The sequence below is a fragment of the Leopardus geoffroyi genome, chromosome C1 (genome assembly GCF_018350155.1).
Source record: "Leopardus geoffroyi isolate Oge1 chromosome C1, O.geoffroyi_Oge1_pat1.0, whole genome shotgun sequence".
NCBI lineage: Eukaryota > Metazoa > Chordata > Mammalia > Carnivora > Felidae > Leopardus > Leopardus geoffroyi.
The window spans coordinates 194,898,531-194,916,253 of record NC_059328.1 but is presented as its reverse complement, the minus strand read 5'-3'; the positions used below and the strand labels follow the sequence as shown (position 1 = coordinate 194,916,253).

Here is a 17,723-nt window from a genome sequence, read left to right as displayed (position 1 = left end):
AAAATGTCTTATTTAGTCCTCTATCCATTTTTTAATCAGATTGTGTTTTTGCTATTGAGTTGTATGAGTTATTTATATATTGCGAATACCTTATCAGATAGATGTTTGCAAATATTTTCTACTATTCAGTAGGGTGCTTTTTTATTTTGTTGATGTTTCCTTTGCTGTGCAGAAGTGCAAGAACATTTCTGGCACCCCCTTTTGTATACCCCATCTGTATCTTGCTTTTATCCAGCGTCACTATTTTGCTCAGCTAATATTAAGAAGGAGCTTTTCTATGAGGAAGACTTTTTTCCTGAAGCAAAAGACTTAGCTCTAGTTTTGAAAAGAATGGTCATTTTCATTATATTATCTTATTTTATGTTGAGAGTCTGGCTGTTTCTGGTGAATTAATACATTTTTGAAAAGCCCTGTTATATCCAGCTACGTTTCCAAAGTATGATTTAGATAACTAACAAATTTAACTCTTTTCGTTCTCAGCTAAAAAGAAAAACAATACCAATTATGCTAAACCACATATACATGTGGGAAGACACCTAGCAATGAGAGGATTAAACACGTTTCCATTTCTACATACATTTTATATATTTTAATTGATATATTTATTTTGGAATATGTAAGTCACCCTGACTTATCTCAATTAGACTGAACACACTTAAATTATGTTCACCCTTCCACAAAAGCAACTCTCCATATGGAAGATGGGTAGTGGCTCAGATCAAGAAAAGTTTCTGTGTATTACTCTTAACGTTTTTTTTTTTAACAAAATTTTTTACTTCTTTTCTTTTACATGTTTCTTTTTATTTTTTTTCTTCTTTCTGAAAAGTGGCCAAAAGGAGATAAGATTTCAAGTTGCCATGTCAATCATACCAACCATAAAACACAACCCAAGAAGGAAGAGGGGCAAAGTATGATTTACTTTTAATTAAAATGAAAAAGTAACAGTTCAAAGTTAACCCTATATATGAAAATATTCCTAATTCAAAGGTTTACACTTTGCCAAAAATCTCATCTACTTGTAATTTCTGCTTGGCAGATGGATACAGACTGGCAGGAAAAAGAGGAGTAGCCAGAAGTTCAAAAAGTCTTACAAGAAATTTCATGCTTAAATGTGTGCAAGTTTACATAGAATGTACTCAGGAGCAGATGTGAAAGGAAGCCAAGCTAAGTATCTTCAATAAACTCAACTCCAAACTATATGAATACACATGATAAAATAATACAGGATACAAATAAAGATTTTCAACTATCCTTGTGTAAACATTTTACTTTTTTTCTTATTGTTTCTAATTATCAGTAGGCATGATTCCAACATAGTCTTTTTACTATAATCCACACATATTTCAAAGATAGGAAAGCATAGTTTGTACATGAAAAAGAGAAACAACAGTCAGTGGTGTGTGTGTGTGTGTGTGTGTGTGTGTGTGTGTGTAGGGGGTAGAAGAGTGAGGTCAGAATTGAAGGCAGAAAAGGTACATATTTACTGTGTGCCTGCCATGTGCTAGACACTGCAATTTGAAGGGTAAATGTGGGCTTTGAAGGCTAATCGTGATTAATGTAAGCATAAATGAAAAGCCAATGTTTTTCTTTGTTAATTATTAATCAAAGCCCTACACAAAAAATTTAGCAACACCTGGCATTTTGCTGTTATATGAGCAACAAGAGCCCTCGTTTCATAGAGTGACTGGTTTTTTCCTTTGTTTTAAAATCTGAATACATATTCTAGAGAAGAAAATAGAAAGGATAAGTAAAATTCCAAGCTTACTGATGTGAGCAAACTTCAAGACTCTGTTACTACTCTAAACCCAGTTAAGCTAGTTTTGAGTCTCCCATAAAACCAATTAACAAGAAAATAGAACAAAAGGAATGGCATCTTAACATTTTTGCCAATTAATCGAAATTTGCAGCTGATAAGCAATGTCTCAACTCCACCCATCTCAGGAAGTGTGGACACCAAACTGTGGGTCTCAAGTGTTTCCCTGCAAATTCAGGAAGCTGACCATTCTTTAAAATGTTAGCCAGCCTTACAAAGAAGTCATTCTTCTGACATATGTATTTATTAAATGAATAAATTAGAATTGGATCTTATTTATTTGATCAAAATTCAGCTAGTAAGACAGGTAAAATAAATGAAACAATACTTGATAATGAAATAAATTATACTAACTATGAAAACAAATGCTGCTGAGGAAAACATGTGTGTTAAGTGCCCCGAGTCGGAAATCATCCATTTCTCACTAAGTTTTGGCTTTCAACACCACTCTCTGCAAGAGTTGTTTGACCCAGCTGTCCAAAGGCCCAAGATGCCTCTATTTTATTTCACAGCTTATTCATAATCGATATAAACACATCACCAACCTTAATTCCAGCCAGCAGTCACAAGATACCTTGGATCAGATCAATAAAATCTGAAAGATAAACAGAAAAACATCCTGTAAATTAAATCAACTGAATGATTCAATCTTTTATTTTACTAAGAAAGAAGATGAAGTCAAGTTATTTGGTTCCTTGACCATAAAATGTACTGGCTGACAACACATACGTTTATAATAAGGAGGGTTATGTAGTTATAAAACTTTATTTTCTGGAATTTGTTTAACAAGATGTATTATATGCCCGAATTAGGCCCTATTTTTATGTTCAGCTGTTTTTACGTAAAGCAGAACAATGCTTGTGCTTATGTTCTAAAACATCAACCTCCCCTCAATTTTTTAACCAATTCTGTACTCATAGACTACCATTTCTCATGAAAGATGTTTAATTGAAAATAATAAAACGACTGCATTTGGATCCTTAATCTGGTTTAACAGTCTGCAGATTTTTAGTCCAGTATCAACAACCTGTTAAAAAGCAACAGAAGCCAAATAAGGCAATTCCAGGGGCAAAATATCCATCTTCCCACTCCTGTCTTACACTTTAGTCCTGCCACTGAATTATGCTGAGAAGCACACTATCAAATGGAAGTACCAAAGAAGATACACCAAGGACAAAAGCAAACCCAAAACTTCCGTGCCAAAAGTCAGCCTATCTTTTGGAAAGTTAGTCAAGATAATAACTAAAATGACATAGAGCATAATTGTTGACTTGCTGCAGGGAGTGTCTACTGCTAAATCTCCAATTAAAAACAAAAAACAAGTGAGAAGTATATTTGTGAGTTAACTGGTTAGAAGTTAGAATTTGTTCCCCAAGATATTGTTACAAATGGTCATTATTAGACTCCTAGGTTAAATCCAAAAGTAAAATTAACCTTAAATGGTAATTATTTAATGAAAAGATAGTCTAAAGTAATATTCATATACTCTAGGGAGTTCCGTTAATTAGCTTGCCTACAGTAATCATTTCACTATGTATATCCAAGCATCACGTTATCCACCTTAAGTATATAGTTTTTATTAAAAGATAATATAAAAGAAATACTAATAAACCAAAAAAGTATGATTGGACATGAAATTCCTGATTTTTAATCTCAAGGGTAGGTGCTTAAAAAAAAGTGAACTTTATTTTGCAAGAATGAATTAACAGGTGGATAAATTTGTGAAGATTAAACGACAGGATTTGGGGGCATTTTGAGGGACTTTTGAGATTAATGCCTTTAATATGTCTACTCCCATTTCAAACACCTGCCTTTATCTTACTTTGATACCAATATTATTATTTTTCTATAACGCCACCAATTCCCAGGCTGTGTGTCACAGTACCCCAGGGCCCCAGTGTAAATTCAGAGACTGATAAATACATTCAATAAATGAAAAACACAGCAACATCCATCAGGCACAACACAAACTACTAACTTGAAGTAAGCCACAGTTTCAATTTTAGATTTTGCTATGTGTGTTTCAATGATACGATAACTTTGCCAAGTTGGATTTTGATAACGTTTGTAACATAAAAGCAAATACGGCATGAAAACCAATGTGGAATAAGAAATGAGGATGACAACATCCAATCAGACTCCCAGCTTTGAGGGCTGGGCTGTACCCAGCAGGCACACACACACATACCATTGGTAAGTAACTGTGGGTTTCTAAGTATGAAGTAAAAAGACTTTTCTTTCAATGTTTGTGTATTTTTTTTCCCAAAAAGCCATTCAGTTGTTAGGACATACATACTTATGCTAATGAAACAGAACTGTGAAGCATTTCTTTTGGCCTATGGGGTGCCATGAAAAAAATTACTGAGATACCCAGAATGCCACAGAGAAAGTCTGGGACACTCTCCATTAAGCCTAGTTTTGTTTTGTTTTGTTTCTTTTTTGCCCCACAAATTTAAATAAAAAAGAAAGTGGGAGGGATTAAACCAAGAAAAAAAGACTAGTAAAGGAGAGAAAAGGAAAAAGAGAGGAAGGAAAATTTTCCTAAAATAAGAAGAAAAATACTGGGAGAGCAGGAAGGTCAGTGGTTCAACACACCGAGCGACTTTGTATGTGTGGCTGTGTGTGCTATATATGTACACGTGCATGTGTGAGTGTCCTACTGTGTGTGAAAGAGGAGGCTAAAATAGTACACATGAGTACCAGACATGAACGACAAAGAACAAGTAGTGGGCACACTGCATATATGTACATTCTCACCATGTTGATTACCAGCCATCATTCCCTAAGAAAATGTGGCTCCCTCGTTGTCTGGAGCCAAGAGAGACTACATAGATCTGCACATTCATTTGTGTGCTGTCCTAAGCCTCAATGTACGATTTGGCCATAGCTACTGCTTGCTAAGACTTCTTGAACATACTAGATCAAGAGCCTGATATCTTCAATATTCTTTTAAATAAGTTGGATTTTATCCTTTCTACATATATGTCTTCATAGTAAAAACAGAATGATATTTATAGAGCTTTTCAGAAGTCAGGCTTTATGGAATATGAACCTGGCTATTTATGTATTCCATACATGGGGAGAAATTCTAACTTGCCACGGCCACTACCTCCCCACCCCAACCCAGCCCTGCCTCCAAAAAATTCTAGTTTATTTTCTTTTCAATATAGCATGAGTCAAATACAAACTTTATTTAAAATATTAATTCTGGGGTGCCTGGGTGGCTCTTGATTTAGGCTCAGGTCCCAAAGTCATTGGATCAAGCGCCATGTCAGGCTCCATGCTGAGCGTGGAGTCCGCTTAATTTTCTCTCTCTTGCTCCCTGTGTCCTTCTCCCCCACTCATGCTCTCATGCTCTCAAAAAAAAAAATATATATATATATATAATAATAATAATAATAATAATAATAATGCTATTTTAGCTATGCAAATCTTATATTTGAACCCTTTGGCTTAGCACAGTGTTTAGCACCCAGGAGAATGTAAATAAATATCTGTCAAATGAATGAGGGTGCTTGGTGTTGTGCTTTTCTGATGCTTTGCCAAATTTCAATAGTTGAAAATTCCCCTTTGGGCAGAAATAAGAAAAAAAAAATTTCATCCTGTCCCACCTGACTTGGATCAAAAATATTTAATGGAGACAAAGTTCTGAGGAAGAAGGGGTGGACAGTCTTGACCTGGTGGACTTATGTTCACTTGGGCCCTTAGGATTTTTGTTTGTTCGCTTGCTTTTCTTATCTTAAGGGGGCTCTTCCATTTGCAGTGCCAAGCAAGAGCAGCTGCTTTCTAAATAACAAGTCTCTAGACCGTTTTTTTTTCTTTCATTCAACCCAGTTATTGAGCAAATAGGCACAGAATAGTGAAGATTTATGTTGCCCTAAGGCTCAGCCTTCACTGTGAACATCTGCCATTTCAAACACACAGGTCAAGACTCAGTGTAGTATTGCACTAAACAATGCCCTAAGCAGAACTCAAATGAAATTCTTTTCAATAGGATTCTGCATCTGCTTCCAGGCAGCTTAACTTATCAGCATATAAAAGCACCACTTCTCCATCCTCTTGCTCCACAACAAAAAGGTAGGGGAAATGTCAGAAAATAATCTTGAGAGTTAACTGCTACAGCTTGTTTCCCCCCTCTCTTTTCCAATAAGAAATGATCTCATGCCTACATTTTATAAATCATATTGTAATGATGAAATCAGATTATAAACTCTGTATCAAGCTGAAGTTTGCTTGTTTATACCTCACAAGAAATAAAAATGGAAAACAGCAGACATATTTTAACTATTAGATTACCCAGGTCCGTTGTGAATTGAAAACCCACCTTTCACACTTGCTGTGCTTTTCCCTTAGAGTTACACATGAATCTCAGTTTACAGAAACTGTTGTTGATTAATAGAAAAGTTACTGCTTGAGCATCAATTTACAGATACAAACGTAGGAAAGACTGCAGTTGCAAGACAAATTAAAAATCAATTCTGTTAAAAAAAAATAATTGAAGTACTTTTTAATTGTTTATAATCTTTAGTTTTTAAGATATAGAACAGTTCTGTGGGGTATTTTTTTAATAGCCTTGTTTAATATTTCAGAGATCTAAAGTTCTTTACCATCAAAGAGCTTAGTGAGAATGCGGTGGGATGGGGGTGGTTATGAAAAGCCAAAAGACAAAAGCTATGATACTAAACAGAATATGCTTGCTGTCACAAAGAAATACCAGCAAAGAGCTACAGGAGATCAAAGAAGAGGAAATAAAAAACACAACGAAATCCTATTATATAGATAAGGATTCACAGAGGACAGGCATTTGAGTTGGGCCTTGAAGGAGGTAAAGGATTTTGATAAGCAGAGATGGAATGGGAAGGAGACCCACTCAGATTAATGGACTCAGCAGAAACAAAGTAATGAAAGAAGCTAACCCCAGGGGCTGTCTGTACAAACACCTGCAGGCCTACCTGACTGGAATATAACACATAAGAAAAACACTAATTGGGTGAAAGGCTAGGTTGGGTCTGTATAGGGTAATAACCTTGAATGACAAGCTGACGAGGCTACATAATTAAATATATTTAATTTTGTATGCTAAAGTGAACAACTGCAGGTTTTAAATTCAAGAATGGCATAATTAGGTAACTGAATCTGGCAACACTGTATAGATTGGATCAGAGATGAGATGAGATTAAAGAGTCAACCACTTAGATGACTCCTTCCAAAGTCCAAGTGAATGATAAGGAAGAGTCAACTCAGGTAGAGATAGTGTCAGTGCAAAGGAGGAAGAATACCCTAACTACTCCATAGCAAGTATCTTAGCTCAGGCTGCCAGAACAAAATGCCATAGATGAGGAGACTTAAACAACAGAAATGCATTTCCTCACAGTTCTGGAGCCTGGAAGTCTGACATCAGGGTACCAGCTTGATCAGTTTCTGGTAAAAGCCCATATCCTGGCTTGTATACAGCCACCTTCTCACTGTGCCCTTACATAGCCACTGTCAAATTAGGGCCTCATTTTATCGACCTTATTTAATACTAGCTACCTCCCCAAAGTCCTGTCTCTAAATACAGTCACTTTGGGGGTTAGGGCTTCAATGTAGGAGTTTTGAGGGGATGCAATTCAGTCCATAGTGCTGTGTGTAAGTCACGGGACTTAGGAATCGGTTGGATATGAAAGGCGCAGGACAGAGAAAAGGTGCCGAAAGAATTCTGAGGGTTTGAGACAGACTCCGAGAAAGATGGTGCCATTCTTAGAAATGGGTAAGGCTGAAAGAAGATCAAGGCGCTGAGCAAGAGTAGAGGGCGAGGGGCTTTTGTAGACACATTAAGTTTGAGTTTCTGGCAGGATAATCAAGGGAAGGTATTTATCAGACAACTGACCTATTCGTGGAGAGTATGATTCATGTGATATGCAAAAAGAATGAAGTCTTACTTAACACTAAAAACAGAACAAAAAGGAATGAAAACTATGGTGATATAATTAAGCTAAAACATATCAATATAAAATCAGAAGTATATGTGTATGATCCAAACCATAGAGTTAGGTAATCTAGCCAGCCCACATTATTGTATATTTAGTCACCATCTTGATAGGTAGATATAACATTAATAAAGTACTGGCCACATGCATACCCATATTGTTCTTAATGAATGATGCTGTAGCCTGCCTACCCAGACTGTGGGCTGCTCTGGGTCAGTGACCCAGCAAATCCATGTTTGTATCTCAAGCACTTAATGTGGTGTATGGCATAAAGTCAGGGATCTATCTATAAATGTGGAATGAGTCACTCCCCGGAAAAACAGGCTGAGTCATGGACACTCCAACTAATTTCACCTCTAGACTTTATATTATTCATATAAAATAACACTGTAGGAAGCCAGGCACTAGGTATGGCTCTTAATGGAATGTTCTGTACTCTGACATGTTTGCTGTAGCTGCTATAATAATGATGGCAAATACAGGTTAAGACTACAGAGGGCCAGCTACATGTGTCTAAGTCACTCATCTACTGTCACAACACAGAAAAAAGAATGACTGGGTGTTAGGGCAACTGGATAATAAGAGCTCACTTAAAGTGAAGCACTTTCAAACACCTCAGTCATGGAATTTGTTTTCCAAAACTATTGTACTGTTTCTAATACAAAACAACAGCAATAGTAAGAAATGATCATTAAGTGTCTACATAACTCAGACATTGTACAAAAATATGTCACATGCATTATTCACTTCACCCTTACAAGACCAAATACAGCAGATACTGTTATTATATATTAGTTTCCCAGGAGAAAACTAAGCTCATAAAGATTAAATATCCAGTACCTATAGATAAAGATCCCTAAGTAATTGACACTACACAAACATCATTTATTAAGGCAAAGAAATAACAATAGAAGTCAGAGACAAGATGGGGCACCTGGGTGGCTCAGTTGGTTGAGTATCTGAACTCGGCTCAGGTCATGATCTCACAGTGGTGAGTTCGAGCCCCACGTCAGGCTCTGTGCTGACAGCTCATAGCCTGGAGCTTGATTCAGATTCTGTCTCTGCCTCTCTCTCTCTCTCTCTCTCTCTCTCTGCCCCTCTCCCACTTGCTCTGTCTCACAAAAATAAATAAAAACATTTAAAAAAAAAAGTCAGAGACAAGGTGAAATACATACATACATTTGGGTGTATGCCTGTGTATATTTATATATACATATATTCTTTAATCTCTTATTTTAAGTTAGAGTTCTTTTTAATTTTTTTTAACGTTTATTTATTTTTGAGACAGAGAGAGACAGAGCATGAATGGGGGAGGGTCAGAGAGAGAGGGAGACACAGAATCTGAAACAGGCTGCAGGCTCTGAGCGGTCAGCACAGAGCCCGACGTGGGGCTCGAACTCACGGCCGTGAGATCATGACCTGAGCCGAAGTTGGACGCTTAACGGACCAAGCCTCCCAGGCGCCCTTTAAGTTAGAATTCTGAATTCTTTCCAACTGCGTGATTCCTTAAGGAATTCTGGCATATTCTAATTCAGGCAGAAACAGTGACTGTAAGCATGCTGTTAAAAAAAAAAAAAAAAAAAGACAAATTTTGGAAATAGAGCCTGGTCTCCTGTAGTTCTCTCTCCCAGTATTTTCAGTGGGGCAAATATTTGGAAGATGGCAGTATCTGTTTTTTAAGAAATATTTTGCTGACCTTATCTTATAGGTCTATAGGAAAAAGATCTAACATATTTTCATCCAAGAGCTTTTCATTTTTTTTCTTCTTTATAATTTTTCTTTTATTAATGTTAGGCATATAGTTTAAGAAGTTAACTGTTACGTTTAAGGCTTATGATGAAACACAGCAGTAAGGAACATGAGTTATTTGAGAGTTGGAAGGTATCTGAATGATGCTGTATTTATTTAGGTAGTAAGGTGATACACTGACTGGAACGAGGATAGAATCTGCAAAAGCCAATAAGCTCATTTTTTTTCAGTATGAAAAACCTATCAGTTCACTCAAACCATTAGTCGTTAAAATCCAAGGTCTCCTTTGAAATGGTTTTATAGTAAAGTGAACGCATTATTAATTATTTGTTCAAAATCTATAGTGAAGAATCTTGACACTAATACTTGGATTCACAGCGGAGATTTGGAAAGATGTGGGAAACATACGAGACACTCATCAAGAAGGAGAAATGTTGCTTGTGTCTAACATCACGATATTTTGTAAGATTGTCACAACTCTGATTTTCTCTAATTCAGAAAGCACACATTCTCCTAGGCCTACCAACAGGTCATTTTGTCATCTCAGTGAAACTTGGATTTCAAAGGAATGTGCGGCTATAGGCAATCCTTAAACAATAAAGTAAATCTGTTGCCCAAAGCTCTCGTTTCCTGAAAACTCTAGTACGGCACTAACAAGCCAAATTGGAGCATTCCACACATTTCTGAACCTACTTCTCTGAGTCACAGGCTTTCTCCTGGGTGAATCTAGGTATACTTAACTCCTACATATGTTGTTATTATAACTCATTTCCAACATAATTTAATTAATTTAATAAAGAATTGCAAACACCCAAACGAGGTATAAAAGGATTGACTTCATAACTATTATTATAAAGAACATTTTCATCCATTTGAATACTCTTATTCCATTTCATATTACATACAAAGGACTAGAAAAAAGCCTAGAATTTATACATAATAATGGAAAATCCTATATCTGGAAGAAATGTAACAGCAGCAAAAAGTTAGGGTTTCCTATAAGTCTAAAAGCATTAATGTTGGAAACAGATCTGCTGTTACCAATGTTAAATATTAAGTACTTTCTCAGACTCTTGCCATCCCTCAACTGAACAAATCAGGGGCTAAAGCTTTAATTTCCCGCAAAGTAGCACTGAAGCAAAAAGCATTATAGTGGAACGAAAGTAAATTAGCAATACATATTTTCCCTGTATTTCACACGCAGGCACTCCTATACTAATAACTTCCCAAACCATTTATTGAAAACTATAAAGAAACTATTACAAATGGTGGTTAAATTCCTAACCTGGCCTGTTTAATTCTTAGTAAAACCAAATAGTGCTGCCTCGCTAAATAGAATGTTTATAGCCTGACAGTGTTCCAAGATACAACTTCGTCATTATTTTCTGTAAGGATATTTTCCCAAGCAAATGGAATACACTTGGGAGTTAGTTATTCACTCTTTTAACTAATAATTTTTGAATACTGCTTCATGGCAGCCATTTCTTGGGACTGGTATATGTTGGTGGCCAATAAGTTATCAACAAGATTCCTGCCCCTTTGGAGCTTCCATTCCTCTAACAGAACACAAATACATAAGATTGCGGTCATTTCTATAAAGAAAACAAAGCAGGGTAAGCAATGGTAGTTGGGAGCCTTCTCTACTGCCCAATTTCAGCAGCTGATAGATACAAGCTGAAATGGCATGATCACGGCCAGAAAGCTAGACCCTCACCCGCTGCCCTTTCAGAGGGGAGTATTTCAACCAGCAGATAGATCCCTGGCTTACAACTGTCCTCAAGTTTAAAAGTGCAAATGTAACACGTCCATGTGCATTCTCAAAATGCACCGAAGATGCAGTTTGTGAACTAGCGTGGGGTTTTAGTAGTCGTATCGGTGCGAACACTAAAAACTATCACTTTACATCTAGAGACTTTAAGTTCTTCCACATATACAGTGTTGCTTAATTCTGTAAACTAAGATACCTCTGTTGACCTAGATTTAGTTGGTCCTGGCTCATTATACCTGCTTCCCAATGAAAGGCAATCTCTAGTAACCGGCTATCCACAACTGTTAGCTTACCAAAGTGTCAAATGTCAAGCGAGAAAGAAAATAATCCAGAGACCAAGGAAAACAAATGACCTAGGTTTTGATACACTCATGTGCTGAAGTATTTCCAAATAATAACATGTGTTTCATGTTTCCAAACTTTTAACATAAAAAAAAAATATGTTGGAGAAGGTAGGTTCTATAATCCATCCATAATGAATGAACTCTTCTTGCTTGGGCCAGGCACAAAATTACTTACAATACACTAGTAAAAGTTCCCCTTGGTACAGACATTTTCAACCAGTTAGCAGAGAGGGAAATAAACTTTGACAGCAGTCAGGCAACACTAACATGCTGCCCCATGTGACTCATATGAAGACAGCCAGCAGTAGCCTGTACAGCCGGTCCCCTTGTCACTTCCTGGAGCACTCAGTATTTGATGGACCCAGTGCCACAGCACTGTAACTGAATATACTCTTTAGCAGTAGAGAAAGTCAACAGGCCTCTCCCTGCCGGTAATAAGGAACCCAATTACCAACTTCTGTTGTGTGTATGTCACGGCTGCAGTCGTACTGCAAAAATGCTATTGTGTTTCCATCTGCCAGTTTCAGTGTGCTTCTGGGAACCGAGCTAGAAGATTTAAGTTCTTTCACAGAATTTTTTTTTTTTTTTTAACTAGAGCTTACAGCTGACAAGGGATATTTAAATAATCGAAGAGGCATTATTTTCTAGCCAATCCCAAATCAAGAAGGCCAAGGTGCTAAAAAGGTAGAGTAAAAACAAAATGAGTATTTCCTGACTTGGAATAACTCATTCCCAAGCAAACTTGTTGAGAAAGGTAAGATTCGGTATAAGGATGCATTAAAGAAACCGCCTTGACTTCCTGGTGGTATGCTATAAACTACTGACCACACGTCAGTAAATGTTCACTGCTGTAAGAAGGCAAACTGAGTTTCCAACTGAACTCAGGGGAAGTCATTTTACTGTTCTAACAGTCAACTCGAATGGCTCCCACAAGAGTTAAATTTTTTTTTTCAAATGCAAATGATTTTTTCTTTATATCATCCTTAGGAAGATTAGAGGGTATAAGGGACCTTACCCATATATTTGAAAAATAGAATCAAGCTTCAAGAGATTAAGGGGATGTCCTAAAGTCATCTAAATTATCAGAAACACAATGAGGTCCAGAGCCTAATTTCCTGGTGGGATGATAACCTGGGTGAAGCTATAAGGGAACTGGCAGAAAATGCTGCATAATCAATCTTCTGGAAGACTCTGAGGCCCCTACAAAAATCTCTCCCAGCTGTCAACCACCTTTCCAGACTCCACGCATTCTATGTAATCCCTCCCAGGATGAAAGGACGGATAGAAGTAAATGGCGTGTGCTCTCTTACAGCAAAACATGCTGATGTGACTTGGAAATTTTTCAAAAGATTACTACAAACTCTGGCATTGCCCAAAAGGCAAATTGAACAATGAATTATGACATTTTGGCCTCAAATTTCAAAATGCATTTTCTTCTTGTATATAAACAAGAACCATAATAAATAGACTGGATCACCAAAGTAAAATAAGTAATTTCAAGAACAACTTTTTTTCAACAAAGGGTAAATGTGCCACTGAATTTTGGTACAAGTACTAGTAATGAAATCAACACTAAAACAAGGAACCCATTTCAATGCTGTTATTTTTCTCTTCTTTTATATTTATCTCATTTTTTGTATTAAGTTTTCTTTTTTTTTTTTAATTTTTTTTTCAACGTTTATTTATTTTTGGGACAGAGAGAGACAGAACATGAATGGGGGAGGGGCAGAGAGAGAGGGAGACACAGAATCGGAAACAGGCTCCAGGCTCTGAGCCATCAGCCCAGAGCCCGACGCGGGGCTCGAACTCACGGACTGCGAGATCGTGACCTGGCTGAAGTCGGACGCTTAACCGACTGCGCCACCCAGGCGCCCCTGTATTAAGTTTTCTTTAATGAATATGCATTATATCCAGTAGTAAAAAAATAGAAGAAAAAAATAATTTTTAGAAAATATTTTTTCTGTGGTCACAGTACAAAATTTCTACTTTACAAAAAACATTCTGAAAACAAAATTTCAGGTCATGTTTGCAGTCATTAGTGTGTAATAAAGAATTTAGATTGTCCTTAGTTGAATCTAAGTGTTGAATGAAGTGTCCTTGCATCCTGCCATTTTTTCACCAATTAGTGTTTAAATACATGTATGAGTCTCAGTTTTCTCATCTTCGGAATGGAGATAAGAATACCTATTTCCCAGATTTCTTTGAGGATTACATAAGATATTACGTATTCAGAGTATATCACAAAATTTGGCATATAGTGAGTTTTTTCACTCTATGAGTGTGCAAATCTGCTTACGTTTTAAGACTGATGTCTATCTTGCCAATAATATATTAATCTGTACACATATTACCACATGTGCCAAAGAGGAAAGGGTTCACCTAGTTTTTAATGAGGCAAACTCTGATAGGCTACTGGACACTGACACTGAAGTGATTGAAGCTGACATTGGATTTCTGATGGTGATATTATTTTACTTAATACAAGCCTTAACTACCCATGATTATTACTGACACATTCACTTACACAAATATTTTTATGTTGTCTACACTATGCAGGGTTGGGTGCTATGTGATCTAAGCAACACAAGGCAAGCATACCTGTACTCCATTTTCAGAGAGTTACAATTTAATAATAGAGCTAAGACACATGACCCATCCTTATGATGGAACTACAGATATTAGTTTTTAAGTATGAATAGACAAGGTGTCAAGACTGATTCCACTGTTGTCTTTGAGACAAATCATTCAGCCCCAGCTTTTCCTATGTGTTTCTTCCTAAGACACTTCATTTAAATACAGTTAAATGAGTTTATTCAGATGCATAAGAACATACTATTTTGAAAAAAAAATGAATGAGATTCATGTATACTTCAACCCAGAAAAAAATCTACAATACCATAAACTCCACATGAATAAGAAATTCATGCAAACTAGCTGTCCCTTAATTTATATTATACTGTGAGCTAGTAAATACTTAATAACAGAGGATAGGTTTAGAACAAAAACATATCCAGATTCTATGTTCTGAATAAATATCCACCATATACTTTCCTTCATTTTTCAAAATTTAAGATGACCTGGCTTCATAGTTAAGGGACCTATGTGAGGAATTTTCATGTATACATATGTTTCATGTACAGTATATGTATGTATATTTTCATGTATACATATATGTATCTCTTCTTCTGGAGCTGAATTCACCTTTCTGGGGAAGAACCGATTTTATACACTTTAGATGGGGCTGACACAGAAACCAAGCCCATCCCAGCCTCTGTCATAGGACACTATAGCTCAATTTATGGACTCTTCTTCCTGGACACCTTAACTGGTTGAGAGGTTCCCCACTCTCTGGCAAATTCCCTAAACTATTTCAAGGAACCACTTAATTTCATAACTTGAAAATTAATCACCAAATGCTAGGATATTAAATATTAGTATTAATTTTATTCATTATTACAGAATGCTTTATTAATTGCTTCTCGAATAAAACTGCTTAAAGTGAAAACAAGTCGATAAAACTGTGTGACCGGGTAAATGCTACACACTTCTTTACAAAGTTGTCTCAAACCCTGGCATAGTCCACACAGCCTATTGAATTTCACCCCATGTAGTTACAGTGAGGGCGTCCAATTGAAATATGAGCAGCTCCTTCAAATTTAATACATAACCCATGATGTCAATTTCAAAAAAATTTACATTTGCATATTAAATCTGGAAAAGAAATGGGAAACAAGTGAACAAAGTAAATAGGCAGAACTTTATAGTGAATGGAAGACAGCAGCCCCTACAAGTTGGTATTTAAATAATGTAGGATGAACACCAGCAAAAACTAAATTATTTACATGAGTCTGCCCAACATACACTTGGAAAGTAGACTATTCGGGAAAAGAGTCTAAGTAGAAGTGATGTGCTAAGTGTTCACAAGAGTTTCTAACTGTTCATATTTCATATTCTTCTCAAATGAGGTGTTGGAAATTGTACTTCAAATACCCAGAAACATTTTGAAGTCTTGGCAGTACTACTAGTTGGATACTACTGTAGTTAGATAAATAAGCTAATACTCACTGATATTTTATATTAAACAGACACACATACATATACGTATACATATTAACTCACATGGTCTTCTTAATAAGCTAAAAAGGCAGGTAATATGATGGCCACCCCCTTCTAGAGATAAGGATATTAGGCACTAAAGGTCACAGGTAAGGAGCGCGATCTGGGTTTGACTCTGTGCTGCTTGATTTCAAAAACCAGGTTCCTAACCTAACTATAACTGACATCCTTCCCTTCACAGGTAATTGTAGCAATAAGAACATGTTTGCTATGATTTTTTGTTTTTCATTTTCATCTCCCACACCTAACTGATCCAAACCAGGCTCTATAAACCTTTAGCCTGACTTGGTACTTCTCTAATGCAACAGAACTAGACTAATCCAGCACTACTTTTAATGTCAGAACCGTCAGCATAGAGGGAGGGGGCCAGGAGGAAAGAGAGGTCAGAGAAAGCGAAGGAAACATACAAAGAGACAGAGACAGATTTAAATATCCATTTAAACCCACTGTGCTCTGGCTACAGAATAATCTAACACTCTTCCACCTCCTCCTCCACTACCTGCAATAGTAAAGGGTTTTAGGCACAGGCATGTGCCTAACATGCATGTGCCTAAACAATAGAAAGAAAAAAAAAAAAAAACCTGTGTTTAACTTTGTATTCCATATTTATTTTAACTAATTTTTTTTAAGATAAAGCCATCCTTATACATTACAGTTCGGTTCTTTCATATTTAGTTGCTCTGGTTGTCCCTTTTACAACATAACTTTTTATTTTTAAATAACTTACACCTCACCAGAAGTTGTAGAAGAGGCTCAGATTATTGTGTACCTTTCACCTGGCTTCCCCCAATTCCACCCTTCAGGTTTTTTTTTGTTTTTCTTTTTGTATGAGAGAAAGCAAATGGACTGCTTTACTTCCAAATCTACCATCTGAAAGCAGGGAAAATAATACTTGTGCAGAAAGCACACCACTGGCCTGCAAGGTGGCTTCGCCGCAGGACTCTTGAAGAAGCTTTGAGCAGACGTAGTGAAACCCTGGCCTCGAATGTTAAACCTCCTGGCAAACTGCCCTTGCACAGTATGGTCTTCGTCATGGGTGCCAACAAGACTTGGCCTCATTTAAAAAGAAAAATAGCTCAGCCGATCTTTGTGGCAAAGTTTTTGAACACTTAACTGAATTCAATTAAGACGGGAAAAAGGATTTGCCCTAATACATGCAGAGTAAAAAATCTTTGTTTTTATTTTTTTCCTCTAGAGAGCTCACTCTTCTCAAATGAGAAAGGACATCTCACTTAGTATAAAAAAGATGAATTGTAATAAAGAAAACTTAAAAGATTTTGCATCATGACAGATTACATTCAAGAGCAATATTTAGGGGACAGGTTAAGGGAACAGCTGGTACAATTAAGGCCTGAATGTGCAGTCTGTGGTTGAAAAGAAACTGAAGAGCATTTAATCATATGGACATTGTGTATTTTTCAAGAAATGAAACCTCCAGTGTTGCTTTTCCCAGACTAAGGTTAGTGAAAAATCTCTGAGACTGTTTTTATTACTTTGGGCCCTCAGCCCAGTTTTAATCACCGTTAGGGAAACAGGGAAACGGGGCTCTGACCAGGATAGTATGTTTCACTTTCAAGATAGCTCGTGGAAATACAGCAATATACTTCCAAAATTATGGCCTGAATTATAAGTGTAAGAGAATTAAAAAAAAAAAAAAAAAACATCGTGGGAGGATAGCAGTTTGGCTATCTTACTTTTCCTCTGTAAATGAGACTCTTTCTTCAGCATCCGTTTACTGAGATGCTTAATTCCAAAGTAAGAGAGACAATCTTAAGTCAGAGGTCAATGGATCTTATTCCTAACTGACTGTTACCACTTTTAGGTGGACAGGACTCTTATTTCCAAAATTAAGATCTATCGTTATGTTCTTGGAGAAGGCCTCAGCTTAAAATTTGTACCAGTTTGTAAAGTATTTTCTAAATGTTTGTTTCTTCTGGAGGCTTTTTCCTCTGTCTTGGAAGGTA

At 36.6% G+C, this 17,723-nt stretch overlaps 1 protein-coding gene across 6 annotated transcripts in view; it reads right to left on the bottom strand.

Moving 5' to 3' along the window:
• MAP2 (microtubule associated protein 2) overlaps positions 1-17,723 on the bottom strand; it is a 283,734-nt gene that overhangs the window by 211,816 nt on the left and 54,195 nt on the right. For all 6 annotated transcript variants that reach the window (XM_045481056.1, XM_045481057.1, XM_045481020.1 and 3 more), the window contains exon 2: positions 2,359-2,408. The gene's annotated coding sequence lies outside the window, so the exon portion shown is untranslated. The remainder of the gene's footprint in view (positions 1-2,358; positions 2,409-17,723) is intronic.